The 14,504-nt window shown below is 38.8% G+C and overlaps 1 long non-coding RNA gene across 3 annotated transcripts in view; it reads left to right on the top strand.

The window, feature by feature from the left end:
• Positions 1 to 13,998, top strand: part of LOC107657095 (uncharacterized) — a 19,840-nt gene extending 5,842 nt beyond the window's left edge. Inside the window, exons 2-4 of one of the 3 annotated variants that reach the window (XR_001630635.1) lie at positions 2,773 to 2,780; positions 13,582 to 13,657; positions 13,967 to 13,998. This is a non-coding gene — a long non-coding RNA (uncharacterized LOC107657095). Of the gene's footprint in view, positions 1 to 2,772; positions 2,781 to 12,229; positions 12,245 to 13,577; positions 13,658 to 13,966 lie in introns of those variants that run through there. The other 2 variants (XR_001630633.1, XR_001630634.1) reach the window with 2 other exon arrangements.
• Positions 13,999 to 14,504: the final 506 nt, after the last annotated feature.

The following is a 14,504-nucleotide window of genomic DNA, read 5'->3' as shown; positions in this document are numbered from 1 at the left end:
AATATTTCTATTTCAAATAAATGCTGTTCTTTTGAACTTTCTATATATCAAAGACTCAAAAAGATTTGCACAAAAATCTTAGGAACCACAACATTTTAAAGGGGTCATATGATGCTGCTAAAAAGAACATTATTTTGTGTATTCGGTGTAATGAAATGTGTTTATGCGGTTTAAAGTTAAAAAAACACATTATTTTCCACATACTGTACATTATTGTTTCTCCTCTATGCCCTGCCTTTTTGAAACGCGTCGATTTTTACAAAGCTCATCGGTCTGAAAAGCGAGGTGTGCTCTGATTCTCCAGCTATCCAGTGCGTTGTGATTGGCCGAATACCTCAAGCGTGTGACGGAAATGTTACGCCCCTTTCTTTATTGTCCCTCAGCGACCAGCACGGATCAGCTCCAGGCATGACGAAGCAGATATCGTTCTCTTTTGGAAGACCAAACAAAGTAGTTTCGCTTTCACAACGAAACACACAGCTCTTCACGACATGGCGGCGGCAACAATACTACAGCGAGAATAAAAGTTACGCCTTCTTTCTTTGCATGAACATTTGGGCGGCGTTATGCAAATCTTCCCACATAGTGACGTAGATATGTGGGGGGCTTGTTAGAACGAGCCGTTTTAGGTAGGCGTGGTTAACTCTTAACTTTTATAAAGAATATCTCTTTGGATTTGAGACTTTAGTCTTTGCAACTTTACAGATCTTCTTTATGCACCAAGAGCTTGTAACAATCCAAAGAGAAAGGAAAAATTGAAATCGCATCATATGACCCCTTTAACATTGATAATAATACAAAATGTTTCTTGAGCACCAAATCAGTAGATCAGATGATTTCTGAAGGATCATGTGACATGTAAAGACTAGAGTAATGGCTGTTGAAAATTCAGCATAGCAGTTACAGGAATACATTTTATTTTAAAATATATTAAAATAGAAAACAGTTATTTTAAATAGTAATATTTCACAATATAACGGTTTTACTGTATTTTCGATCAAATAAATGCAGTCTTGGTGAGCATAAGAGACTTCTTCTTGAAAAACATAAAAAAAATCTTACTGACCCCAAATGTTTGAACGGTGTATATTGTGAAGTTGTTTTTCATCATTCAGTTGTTAGGAATAATCATATATTTTGGGTTCTGTCTATTTAGTCTATTTTGTGTCTATAAAAAAAAGGGAAAAATCACTTGGAAATTCAACCCAAAGATATTTTATCGATAAAAATATATATATATATATATATTGAATATACTGTATATATCTGTATTGAATATTATTATTATATAATAATTACATTGAAGGGTACTTTTCTTATTTTATTATTATAATTTGAACTTAATGGTTCAACATTAACATATATATATATATATATGATGGCGATATAAAACATAACAATTGAATAATCATTCTGGGCATTTGGGATTTTTATTTTTTAAATGTACATTTATGCATTTTGCAGACACTTTTATCCAAGGTGAAAAAAAGTAATACTGAGTAGTGCTAGCTTAAATGTTGCCCTGTTGGCTATTTGACACACTTATGTGTACACTTACCATGAAACACACACACTCCGCCACTCATAGCGCTAGTATGAACAACACCATTCTGATAATCAAAGGACCTTACAAAGTTAGCCTGGGAAAAAAGAAAGAGAGGCAAAGAAAATATTATAAGATGAGTAAAAACAAGAGAGGCGCCAATCGCTCTGATCAAACTGACCCCTGCCACTCGCTGCTCTCCTTTAATCTTAATTGAATCAGGCTTTCAGAGAACTGTTGACACTGAGAGATTGCACTATCCTGGGAGGCCCAGGCAAGCCAGAGGTGCCACACTAAAAGCAGTCGCCATCCTCATTACGGTGTCCACCCCTCTCTGGTCCCGCCATCCCTCACTGTCAGCAAAAGATAATGTCCTTCCTCTAAATTTGATCTCTCACTGTGGTCCAATCTGACGAGGCAAAGTGGGCCACCGATTTTTAAACCTTCTCACACAGACACACTCACACACTCACACACACACACACACACACACACCTACAGTAGACACATGCACTGAAATCCAAGGTGTCTTTCCATGAACATGTGACACAATATTTAACTTCAAATAATAAAAGTGGCATTGAAAGTTGACATAGTATGTGTCTGATGTGGCTTTTCCATGAGAGGAAGGGAGGGTAACGGTAGCAACATATGCAGAGCAGTGCTGTGTCTTCATTAGCTGAGTCTCTGGTGATATCTGCATAAGGAGCACTACGTGAAGTATGAAAGCAGTCTGTGATAAGCGCTAATCTCGATGAAGCTCTCAGGAGCAGGCCTTTCCTGTTAGAGCTGCTAAAGCGCTGTGAACGGATAGAATACAAATGCATCTCACTCTGCTTGACTTGTGCCAGCCCCAGCCTGCCCTTCAAAGCATGCTAAACATGGCCCACGCATGTTCGTAGGGTCCATATGTACCCCACCGGTGGGCCAATGCTGGGCCAGCAGCCCGAATGCCATATAAGTTAGTGTTTTGATCAAAGGCGAGGATGCTGCATCTTTCTCTCTGTGTTCTGGACAAGAACAAAAATGCCAAATTCAGCCCTGAGGCCAGACTCATGCATAATGAATGTGCATTATTCATACAATTATTGATAATGCTTTTTACATCGTGATTATTCATACATTAATTATTGCTATCGCTAATGTCTGAGCATTAAAGATATTGCTATTAATGTTGAATCATCTTTAAAGGAGGTCCCAGAGGCCTGAAGCTATGAAGCTAGAGAGAGAGAGAGAAGTGCTGGCTCCAGCATCACTCTCACTCTTTATCTTTCTGTCTCTCTCTCCCTGTCTGTATCTGATTGATCATATCCCAACCTGTCCCCTGGGAGGTCAATGCATCAGTTCAGAAATAAATAATTGATATTGCATGTGTACATATTCTTAATTATTGTTAAATATTAATAGAGCTTTATGCTGGAGGTTGATTATAATTTTCCCAGTGATTAGTGGCTTAGTATTACTAATGCTACCTCTGTAATATATCTGGGTTTTGGCCTGAAAATCATGGCTAGGCAAAATTGACTTTCAAAAAGTGCACGTTCCATCCATCCATCCATCTTCAGAATCCTGTGTTTTGTTTAAATTAAAAATTAGTTTTTCCATTCAGAAATTGTTTTCAAGGAATATCTGTGGGTAATTCCTACTTACAGCAGTCATGCAAATTTCTTTAAATTGCATTTTAATTCTAAAATTCAGACTCAAATTACACTTCTTTTTTTATTAATTGGAATTTAAATTTTGCCATTGGAATTGGAATTACCATGTAAAATGTTAATTAATTAAAAAAAAATAGTGCATTGACTCTTTTTAATTATGCGTAATGTTTCTTTTTGTCTTAAATTATTATGTGTATCAATAATTTTTTATTTTAGTCATAACTTTTATTTAAAGGGGTCATATGATGCTTTTTTAAAGATCATTATTTTGTGTATTTGGTGTAACAGAATATGTTGACATGCTTTAATGTTCAAAAAACACATTATTTTTCAAATACTGTACATTATTGTAGGTCCTCTATGCCCCGCCTCTCTCAAACGCTTCGTTTTCTACAAAGTCCCTCCTTCCGACAAGCGCAGTCTGCTCTGATTGATATGTGGGGGCGTGTTAGAACGAGCCGTTTTAGTGGGGCGTGGCAGAGTCTTAACTTTGATAAAGAATATCTCTTTGGTTTTGAGACTTTAGTCTTTGCAACTTCAGGGATCTTATCTATGAACAATCAGCTTGTAACACTCCAAAGAGAAAGGAAAACTTGAAATCGCATCATATGACCCCTTTATTTTATTTACTTTATCTAGAAACAGGAATGCCCAGTATGGGGTCCACATGTAGGCCAGTGGTGGGCAACAGCTGAACACTGTTGAGCCAGTGCTAGACCAATAAGGTACATAATTCTACTCATTGTCTAATATGTAGTGTTATTATCTATATTAGTATTGTAACATTAAATAAGTGGACACTGTTTTGTCAGCCATGGGATCTCATATGGTTTGTGTGCTTTACAACGACTGTCTCTCGTAACTCTGCTGCTGTTGACATACCTCTGATATTCTTAGGAGGGTAAGTGTGAGTGTCTTTTAGTCTGTTAATGGTTGTGTGAACGCATAAGCCTCTCTTCCCACGCACAGAGGAAATAAAGAACAGGGAATTTTGGTCCAGCATGAGATGCCAGAGTATTCCCCTGCTTTGCCCGCACTCAATAAATAGTCAATCTATTTCCGAGACTGGACCATGTTGTTCAAGAGGCCCCTGGCAGCTGACCTTTAGGTCTGCTATTTAGCGAAACAACATTATCATTCCAAGCTCCTCCTGCTGATGGTAAAACACATAAACCCCCTACGCACAAACACACACACACCAGAAATACTATACTCAGTATGGTACAGGAAGCCAGGATGTTTCAAACACCTCAGCCAGAGAGGCTCATGGGGAAGGAGAGTGGGCTGCTCAAGTGATCAAGTTTCGCCTCAATGTGTTGAATTACCAAAAGAGCACATTTTCATCCTCCTAATCGCTACGATAATGCTATTGGCATTGATAAACTGGGCAAAACATGGTTCTTAAGAGATCTTTCCTGCTCCGTTAGCTGGTAATTGTCTCCTAAAGCTGTCTGGGGCAGTGAGTGATATCGCTGACCAGGCGGAGGAAGGACAGGAATAAATGTAGCCGTTTTGTGACGCTCGCGGCATGGTGGCCGCTTAGTCAATGTGTGTGGGGCGAAAGTGGTCTGTAATGAGTCCTGGAGACAGACAGCTTCCAGAACCCGAGAATAGGAGCGATCTGTCCACGAGAGCATCTCTTACGCACATACGCAGGCTCATTTTCTGTCACACACATGCTCATTCAAACTCACTTTCCGTTGCCCATACGCACTCTACGCTTTGATAATTGGTAAACGATATCGATTTTTAAAAAATTATATTTCCAAAGATCTGATTCGCCTCCCCCATAACACTATCTACTGTCATAGATATCACTGGATTTGTTCCGTGCAATTGCTCATCTAACGACTTCTGCTTCGAACAGCACTAGCCTTTGTCATTAAATAAGTTTTGTCTCATCTTCATTCCTGTAGTGGTGGAAATGAGACCTGCCCCTACAACACACACTCACTCACTCACACACACACTCTCACACAGATTGGATTGCTGCTGACTAACCATCGTGGCGTTCCAATAAACGTTCATGGTTATGTCCCCATCCAGGGTTTCGGGTTGCAGTGTTAATAAAGAACTGTGTTCCCCCCTGGGTTCAGTGCCATCTTGGCATTTCGGATCTGCTGCTTGGTGAAACACAGTAACGGCCCAGTTCGCATTCTCCACAGCCCACTAGAGAGCCGTGTGTGCGTACATGCGCTCCTCTTACATGCTGATGATCGTACACTTCCCTTATTGTTTTACAGCCACTCAGACAATCCTGCGAACAGCTGTCTACAGAAGCTCAGATAAACTGTTTACACAAACACCATGCATTTCATTTTACAGACGATTCAGTGCGGGAGGTGAAGTGCACAGATAAACAGAGGCAGAATACAAGTATAGAGAGGCTTTTTTTGGGATTGTTCCTTTGTTTAGGACTAATATCCTTAGGAATCTTTGAAAACAAGTAATTGTGCAAGTAATTGGATCACTTTCAAAACTGTTATTTCAGTTGTGTTAATGGAATTCTGCCTTTGATTTTTAAGAAAGCGTAGACCAGACAGGAAAGCAAAGGTAGAAATGATTGGTTACATGGTGCATGTGGGGTTAAAACCAGGGTCCCTATGAGCTCACTCGCACACACACACACACACACACACACACACACACAGATTGGATTGCTGCTGACTAACCATTGTGGCGTTCCAATAAACGTCCATGGTTATGTCCTCATCCAGAGTTTCAGGTTGCAGTGTTAATAAAGAACTGTGTTCCCCCTTGGGTTCAGTGCCATCTTGGCATTTCGGATCTGCTTCTTGGTGAAACACAGTAACGGCCCAGTCCGCATTCTCCACAGCCCACTAGAGAGCTGTGTGTGCGTACATGCGCTCCTCTTACACACTGATGATCGTACACTTCCCTTATTGTTTTACAGCCACTCAGACAATCCTGCGAACAGCTGTCTACAGAAGCTCAGATAAACTGTTTACACAAACACCATGCATTTCATTTTACATGCGATTCAGTGCGGGAGGTGAAGTGCACAGATAAACAGAGGCAGAATACAAGTATCGAGAGGTTTTTTTTTTTTTTTGACCATTCCTTTGTTTAGGGCTAATATCCTTAGGAATCTTTGAAGACAAGTAATTGTGCAAGTAGTTGTATTCCTTTCAGTACTGTTATTTCAGTTGTGTCTATGGAATTTTGCCTTTGATTTATAAGACTGTGTCGACCAGACAGAAAAGCTAAGGTAGAAATGATTGGGTACATGGCGCAGGCCGGATTCGAACCGGGGTCCCTTTGAGTTCACCAGCTGTTTAAACTACATGCTGTGCCTTTATTTTAAAGAGACTCCATGTTAAAAATCATACAGCCACAGTGCTATGAGTCTTTTTTTTCTGTGTACTGAAATGACAGTTGAGGCAGTTTTTGGTTGTTTTGCATTAAATAAGGGAAAATTATGCACAAAGAGGGATGAATGTAATTAAACTAATTAAAACTACAGCATTAATAAAATATCACCCAAAACAGCTGTTGACTGTGCCTTGGGATGCAAGAGGCTGTGTTTAATATATGTGTTTTTAAGGACTCCCTGTTGTGTCACACACACACACACACACACACACACACACACACACATACACATATTTATGTCTTGGGAAAGCCTTATGCATTCATGGTGGAACTCACAGAGATATCGATAGTAAAACAGAGCACAAAGTAATCACAGCATCTTGTTTGTTGAAGCCATTCTAATAATACATACAAAGAAACAAACTGTGAATTGCAACTGATATCACTAATGTTTGAATACTTAATAATTTGGAGATCTACTATATATCTAGTAACTGAAATGTGACATATTTGCATAATTGCTCAAGTAATTATTAACAGAAATCCCATTAATCTCCTCAGCCCTGAGATAAAAAATGAATTTTTTAATAAAACATTGGTAATACTTTATTTTAGGGACCAATTCTCACTGTTAATTACTTGCTTATTAGCATGCATATTACTAGCATATTGGCTTAACTTAACAAATGTACTTAACAACTACCTTTCTAACTATTAATAAGCAGCAAATTAGGAGTTTATTGAGACAAAAGTCATAGTTAATAGTGAGAATTGGTCCCCATCCCCAAACTAAAGTGTGTGACCAAAACATTTTATGCACATATATATTGAAACAATTAAACTTTTATATATACTGTGTATATAACTTATATCACAGGACAAAATACTTAGTGTCTTTTAATGTTTGGACTTATTTTACCATAATTTCCTGTGTCTGCTCATTTTCAGTATGAAAGTTTCACTCCAAATTGTTATATGAAAGATAACAAATGAGAAATGTAAATGATAGAGCAGATAACATAGTATAATTTGGAGAAGAAATGGAGGAGTGGTGAATGTCACATACTTTAATATACTGTCATTGCATTTTTTATTTTTTATTTTTTCAAAGTCAGATAACCAATTAATAGTCAGACAATGCAATTGTCCCTCTCTCTATTTGGCATGAGGAGGTTAAATAAAAACATTCCCACTGAAGAATATTCACTGTGTTTCCTCAAGGCGATGTCCACATCCACAAATCACACAGCGTCCTTCCTCAGTCTGTCAGTGAGGGCTGAATGAGTGGTGTGCTTAATGACAGCTAATGGATATTCCAGAGGCCAGAGACAAACAGACAGTATACTCAGATCAGTGATAACAGACACAATGAGGGCTGAGCCCAATGATTAATCAGCCTGAGTCTGATTGTGTGGACAGTCCAACAGGAGTGTGGTGTGTGTGTTCCTGTGTTGGGCCATTGTGTGCGTGTGTCAGAAGTCAGGGGGTTGTATACGAATTGGTGGATTGGTTTGAGTGTGTTTGACTGATTGGGGTCGGGTGAACCCTCCTGACTGGTCATTCTGCCACCCACTCGGCCCTCATCCTCATCTCCATACTGGATGGTTTATGTGTCTTGTCCATGGGTGCCTGCATGTGGCCTTTATGCCCTCTCTCTCTCTCTCTCTCTCTGTATATGTACTGAAACAAAGTTCACAGCAGTACGAAAGGCTCACAAATTTTTGAATGAACTGGTGACAGTATTTAAGTAAATATGAGTTCAATTTGTGTAGGCTCATTTGTAATGGTCAATATCAAGTGTTTATCTTAGTATGTCACCATGTCTGACTACAAGTAATATAATGCACAACTCATAAATTGTGTGTGTGTATTATAATTTGTAATATATTATTATTGTAATAATTTTTTTAAATTATATACATATAAATATTCAATATATATTTAATTGTAAAAATACAAAAAAATGTAATTGTAAAAAATTATATATTTATATGTATATATAAAATGTCTGTATATAAAATGTCTCGATTTTTTGATTGTTTCTTGACTTTGTAATATATTTTGATTTTTATAAAATTGTTGCATGATATGTGTTTTGTGTGGCTCATTAAAGCCATAGCATGTGTGACGGATGGTTTGGTAGGTGACCTCTCTTAAGACCGGTCAGCGGCGCAGACCAGTCTGTGTTTTTTCATTGGGCCGGTATCAGGCCATCAGGGTGCTCTCATCAGCACTGGTTTTATCTGGGAGCGCTGCTGAATATTGAAATGTGATCCTTCACTGATAAAGGGCCTCTGTCTAACTCTCCATTCTCTCCCACTCAGCTCTATCTGATAGAGTCAGCACACTCCGTATTATACGGATCATATAAGTATTACTCCATTGTCTCTCTCACAGGGTGCTGATAGCATGGGTACTCCGTGTGGAGGGATGTGGGTGTGTGTTTGTGTGCTCTGAGATATTCAGGGTAGGTGGAAGGATAACAATGATGCTGACTGTGACGATGATGATGGTACTAATGAAGATGTTGTGTGTGTCTTGGGAAAGAGGGGGTGTATAGCAGATATAGAACAGAAAAGAACCACTTGCATAGGCAGCGGATGGCTTGTCTGTCCTCGCTTGTTGTGTTTGTGAGCCACAATGTAAAGTGAAAGATGGATGTCTGTCACGCAGTGGATTCTTTCTTTCTTTCTTTCTTTCTTTCTTTCTTTCTTTCTTTCTTTCTCTCTTTCTTTCACCCCTATCAGGGAATGCTCCTTTCCAAGGAAGAAAATAGGCCAGTGCTAATTAAAGTGTGTACCTGAACAGCAGAAGCACTTCAAAGGAAGCTTGCTAATGCATAACATACTCATAATTACACACTCTACACCAACCCTACCACCTCAGGTATCAGCCACACAGGGGCTCAGGCTACACTACTCATCCTGTTGCTTTTATTTTGTGTGTGTAAGACATGTTGACATGGACTGAGTGCTTATGAAGGTGCATATTGTCAGTAGTGTTGGCCTCATTCAAGTCGGCTTACTTCATAGAGCTCCTTCATGCTTATCTTATCAGCCAGGTTATTAACCAAGATCAAATAAACGATCAAGAATGAGTTAGACAACAATGAAAGAGTCGTCAAAGAACTGCCATAAAGTCAAGATGTTTCGAGTCAGAGTGACTGAGATGTGTGTTAGGGCTGTGTTTTTATCAAATTAACTACCCATTAATTCATCAAATAAATTATTAAATAAAACGATAAGTCATTACAAGCGTATATTTGCTGAGGAAGGTCCCCAAATTAAGATTTTTCAGAGAAATTACATAATTGTTGCAGATGAGCACGATTTGTTGTGTTTTGTTTGCCTTATACTGTATTTTTTTCTTAGCAGCTGGGCTGTGCTAACTGTTGACTCCCAATATGTGAAGATGCTAAAACAGGTTTAAATTGCTCTTATAATTTGAAAAATCTTTATTATAGGACAGTACATACAGTTCAGGAGCATTAACACATTTTGATTTTTATCATAACTTTTAAAACTGTTATTGAAAGAAGTTATGCTCACCAAGGATGCAATTATTTGATAAAAAATACAGTAAAAACAGTAATATTGTGAGATATCATAACAATTTAAAATAACTGGTTTCTCTTTTAATATATTTTCAATTTTTATTCCTGTGATGGCAAAGCTGAATTTTCAGCAGCTTTTACTCCAGTCTTCAGTGTCACGTGATCCTTCAGAAATCATTCTAATATACTGATTTGGTGTTCAGGAAACATTTCTTATTGCCATCAATGTTGAAAACAGTTCAAATGCTTCATATTTTTTGTGCACACCAAAATACATGATCAATTTCTTTACAGATTCTTTGATAAATAGACAGTCCAAACAAACAGCCCTTATTTGAAATAGAAATCATTTGTAATATTATTAACATACTATTACAAAAATATAATATGTACATATGTCTTTACTGTCACTTGATCAATTTAATGTGTTATTGCAGAATAAAAGTATTAATTTCTTTCAAAAAAAAAAAAGAAAAAATTGCTGACACCACACATTTGAACAGTAGTTTATGTGTTCAGTGTAATTTATAGTCAGTGCTTTGTTATCATAGGACCCAGGGTCAAAAAAAGACTATACAATGAGGAATGTTAATGGCCTCAACCAGATAGAAAATGCTAAATTGTTGTTATTATAATTTTTTTATATCATATTTTTCTTGTTTTGTATTTTGGGCTATGAATGTTAAATTGCCTGAAATATTACTAGCTGAGTCACCACAGAATGTTTTTTCATTGACACTTTTGCTGCAGTTTACTGTTTCTACAGTGAACAGTACAACAAAGCCGGAGCAGATGCGTGTTCTCATTCTAATCATCCAATCAGAGCTTTTGTCTGTAAATAAATGGAGTGATTTTGCGGCCTGTATGCTATGTAAATTACAGTTTATTAAATACATACAGGCACACACACACAAACTTGCTACGCCATACGAGGCAAGATGAGAGACAGATACACTTCCGACAGTCTGCGTTATTTGTTTGAAGCAAGTGTGTGTGTTTGCAAGCATATCCATGTGCATGTTTTGATCTTTGTTCTTGTGCCATGGTCATTGAGAAACTCCATGAACAGAAAACCCTTGTTAGTGGCTCAGGCCCCCAAACAGGCCTGTGATTGGCAGCTGCTCTCCTCACGGCAGCATGAGTCTTTCACACCTCCTCTCTCTCCATATGCTCCTGTGTGGTCAGACGGGGAGAAAGCGCATGTGACGTGGTGCTTTAGCTCCGGCCTCAAATCTCTATTTAATCTCCTGGACTTGAGTTACCCCACACTTAATAAACACAGATTAGTGCTATTCTTCAAAGCGTGTGGCACGTATCTCACTAGCGGTGTCTCGCCAGGGCCTTGCCCAACGATGGCACCGGCTGGCATGATAATCGGCCCGATTGGCATACCGTTCAGATACACACACACACACACAGAGACACAAACCATCACTGATTCATATATGTACTACAGCTACATGTATTAGCAGTTTTTATATACATAAGTCTTCACACAAAGACTGGCAGTGTCTGGCGTGCTAAACGGCTTGAGTAGTGTGTCATCTGCTCAGACTCTTCTGTCTGGCCCATGGATCCATTTGGCTGGACGGACCATGTTTTGGACATCCTCCTTCCCTCTAGTGCCAAGAGCAATGTTTCGGGAGCATCCAGGAAAACAAGGGACCTCCTTATTAACCTTTAGCTTTTAAGCGTGCATGTTTTTAGCAGGTATTTTTAATGTTCTGTTATATCATAGAGCTGGATCAGAGAAATAAATAAAATAAGAGATTAAGAGGGACATAATAATGTATAAAAAGCATAACGGAGATGCAGATACGGCGTCAGCGCGTTGGGTGAAATTAGTTCTCCGCTGGCGTCACAATGGGCCAGGGCTGTAATATTGAAAGGTTACTTGGGTTACGCAGGCTCGCCTGTCTGTCACCTCTCTGCCTTCAGGGGGAACTAATCACTTCACCCCATAATTACAGCCACAATAGAGCTGGTAAAAGAAACCTGCTGCCTTTCAGCTGAAGACAGGGGCTTTTTTTAATTAGGCCCATCCGTCTTAACCTTGTCTTCCAGAGGTGAGCGGGAGGTAGCCGGTTTGAGCTATGAAAACACAGCACTGTACTACCCCAAACACACACACACGTACTGTATTGTGTGTGTGTGTGTGTGCAAATATTGCATGGCATTGCAGACACTAGCCATTGGAGTGGCATTGTCTCTGTCTCTGGCTCCAAAGGGGATTTGTGCGTTGCATGGTGTTTTTCTTTTTTTCTCTCTGTGAGACAATACTCAAAATTCACAATGGGAACCCAACACTACACGCCAGAGCGTTGCATGCCAAACGCGTGATGGCCGACTATAAAAAATTAAGTGAAACTTCAGATGACTAAACAGCTGCTGGTGTGACGTAAAGCTGGCAGGTTTGAATAGAGAACGACTTGTATAGCGTGTGAAAACGAGGTTTTTATTAGGCTTTTCTCAGAGTGGAATCAGGGATTATATGATCAGAATCAGTGTCTTGAGTTTGAACTTCATTTAAGAATGTGTGGCCTGTTTGCAGAATTGTCATGCCTGTTCAGACTGAGGGCTTTTGTGTTTTGTGGTTTTGAGGCAGTTGGATTTTGAATGCGACTTTAAGTAAACAAAAAAAAAGAGGGAATCAATATATTTGATAAATAAAAAAAGAAAATCTAAAATGCTGTGACTAGGCATGGGACGATAACCGGTTTCAAGGTATACCGCGGTTTGGAAACGTCACGGTTTCAAAACCACACAAATTTTCCGTTGTACCGTTCCTGCGGTATGCACAGGTTTTTTTTACGTGTCATCAAAGACGGAAAGTGCAGGACTCCCTCGGTTGTGTGCAGCGAAGAGCGTAACGAGTCACACGACCCCTCCCCTTCCGGTTGGTGCGAGGCTGCGAGCAGTCAGTCAGAGAGTCACCTGTGTGTGGGATGGCCGAAGGAGGTGAATCCCTAGAACTTTTTCCTCCGTCGAAAAAGATGAAGTCTGCTGTATGGGAATTTTTCGGGTAACGTAGACTAACTATGTTCTGTACACAATGATATTCCGTACAGATGACGTTTTAGCGCCGATCGCTAAATAAATACTTCCAGGTCGTACATAAACTACATATCTGTGTCATCTTCATTTCTCCCTCTTTCACCCCCGATCAAGACAGAGACCCACCCGCCGTTTGTTTCAGTGTTGAAATAAATACTATTTGGCTTGCTACCGAGGCAGATAACATGGCTAATTAACTAGCTAACGTCAACTAGTTTGCTCCCTCACGTTAACGTTACTTCACAGAGCGAGGAATAGCAGACTAAAGTACTACGTTTCTGCGATTTAGTACAATAATTAAATTTAGCTGGTATCATGTCTATACTTTTAAGCCTCCTGCCATTGTTTACATCTGTTCAAATTCACGACATTTAAAAAAAACAAACAATCTGCTGGCTCTCAGGTGTCTTTGCCACTGTTTGAGTGTTGTACGGAGAAAGACTCGCGCTCTATCTTTCCTTATGTGTATGTGCAGACATCCTCGTACCTCACCGCTCCAAACTTAATCCAGGAAAGGTGTCCGGGAAAGGTGAACATTCCTGCATCATAACTTGGACTGAAAGATGAATGTGTAGAAAGCGAGGTTTCTGCGATTTAGTACAATAATTAAATTTAGCTGGTATCATGTCTATACTTTTAAGCCTCCTGCCATTGTTTACATCTGTTCAAATTCACGACATTTAAAAAAAACAAACAATCTGCTGGCTCTCAGGTGTCTTTGCCACTGTTTGAGTGTTGTACGGAGAAAGACTCGCGCTCTATCTTTCCTTATGTGTATGTGCAGACATCCTCGTACCTCACCGCTCCAAACTTAATCCGGGAAAGGTGAACATTCCTGCATCATAACTTGGACTGAAAGATGAATGTGTAGAAAGTGAGCATGTCTCCAAAAACCTTGTTGAGCTGCAGGTTTAATGACTGCATTTTTTATTAATTTTTTTAATTAATTTTTTTATTTAGAAGGATTTTTTTATTTTTATTTTTTTTTTTTACAGAAAATTATTTATGTTCTGATTATTGTTAAGCTGCAGGTTTAGGCCCACTTAATTTAATTACCAAGAATTCAATTATTTATTTGAATTATTTAGCCTGTCATGTTTATAGAGTGTTCCAAAATGTTCTATGTTTCTTAAAAATAAAATGTATTGTGTTAAGTGGAAAAAAAAAATTTTTTGTTTTTTTGCCCAGACATTTAAAAATAACATATTTTAGAGCTGTAATCGCAATACCGTGATACCGTGAAACTTTTTATCTTAACGTGATATTTTTATCTAAGGTTATACCGTCAGAATCTCATACCGGCCCATGTCTAGCTGTGGCAGAAGTAATTAATTTACTTCAAAAAATACTTACATATATATAT

The sequence above is a fragment of the Sinocyclocheilus anshuiensis genome, unplaced genomic scaffold (assembly GCF_001515605.1).
Source record: "Sinocyclocheilus anshuiensis isolate Anshui unplaced genomic scaffold, SAMN03320099.WGS_v1.1 scaffold944, whole genome shotgun sequence".
In the NCBI taxonomy this organism is placed as follows: domain Eukaryota; kingdom Metazoa; phylum Chordata; class Actinopteri; order Cypriniformes; family Cyprinidae; genus Sinocyclocheilus; species Sinocyclocheilus anshuiensis.
Note: the sequence above shows the minus strand (reverse complement) of the source record. Positions and strands in the feature narration are given on the sequence as shown.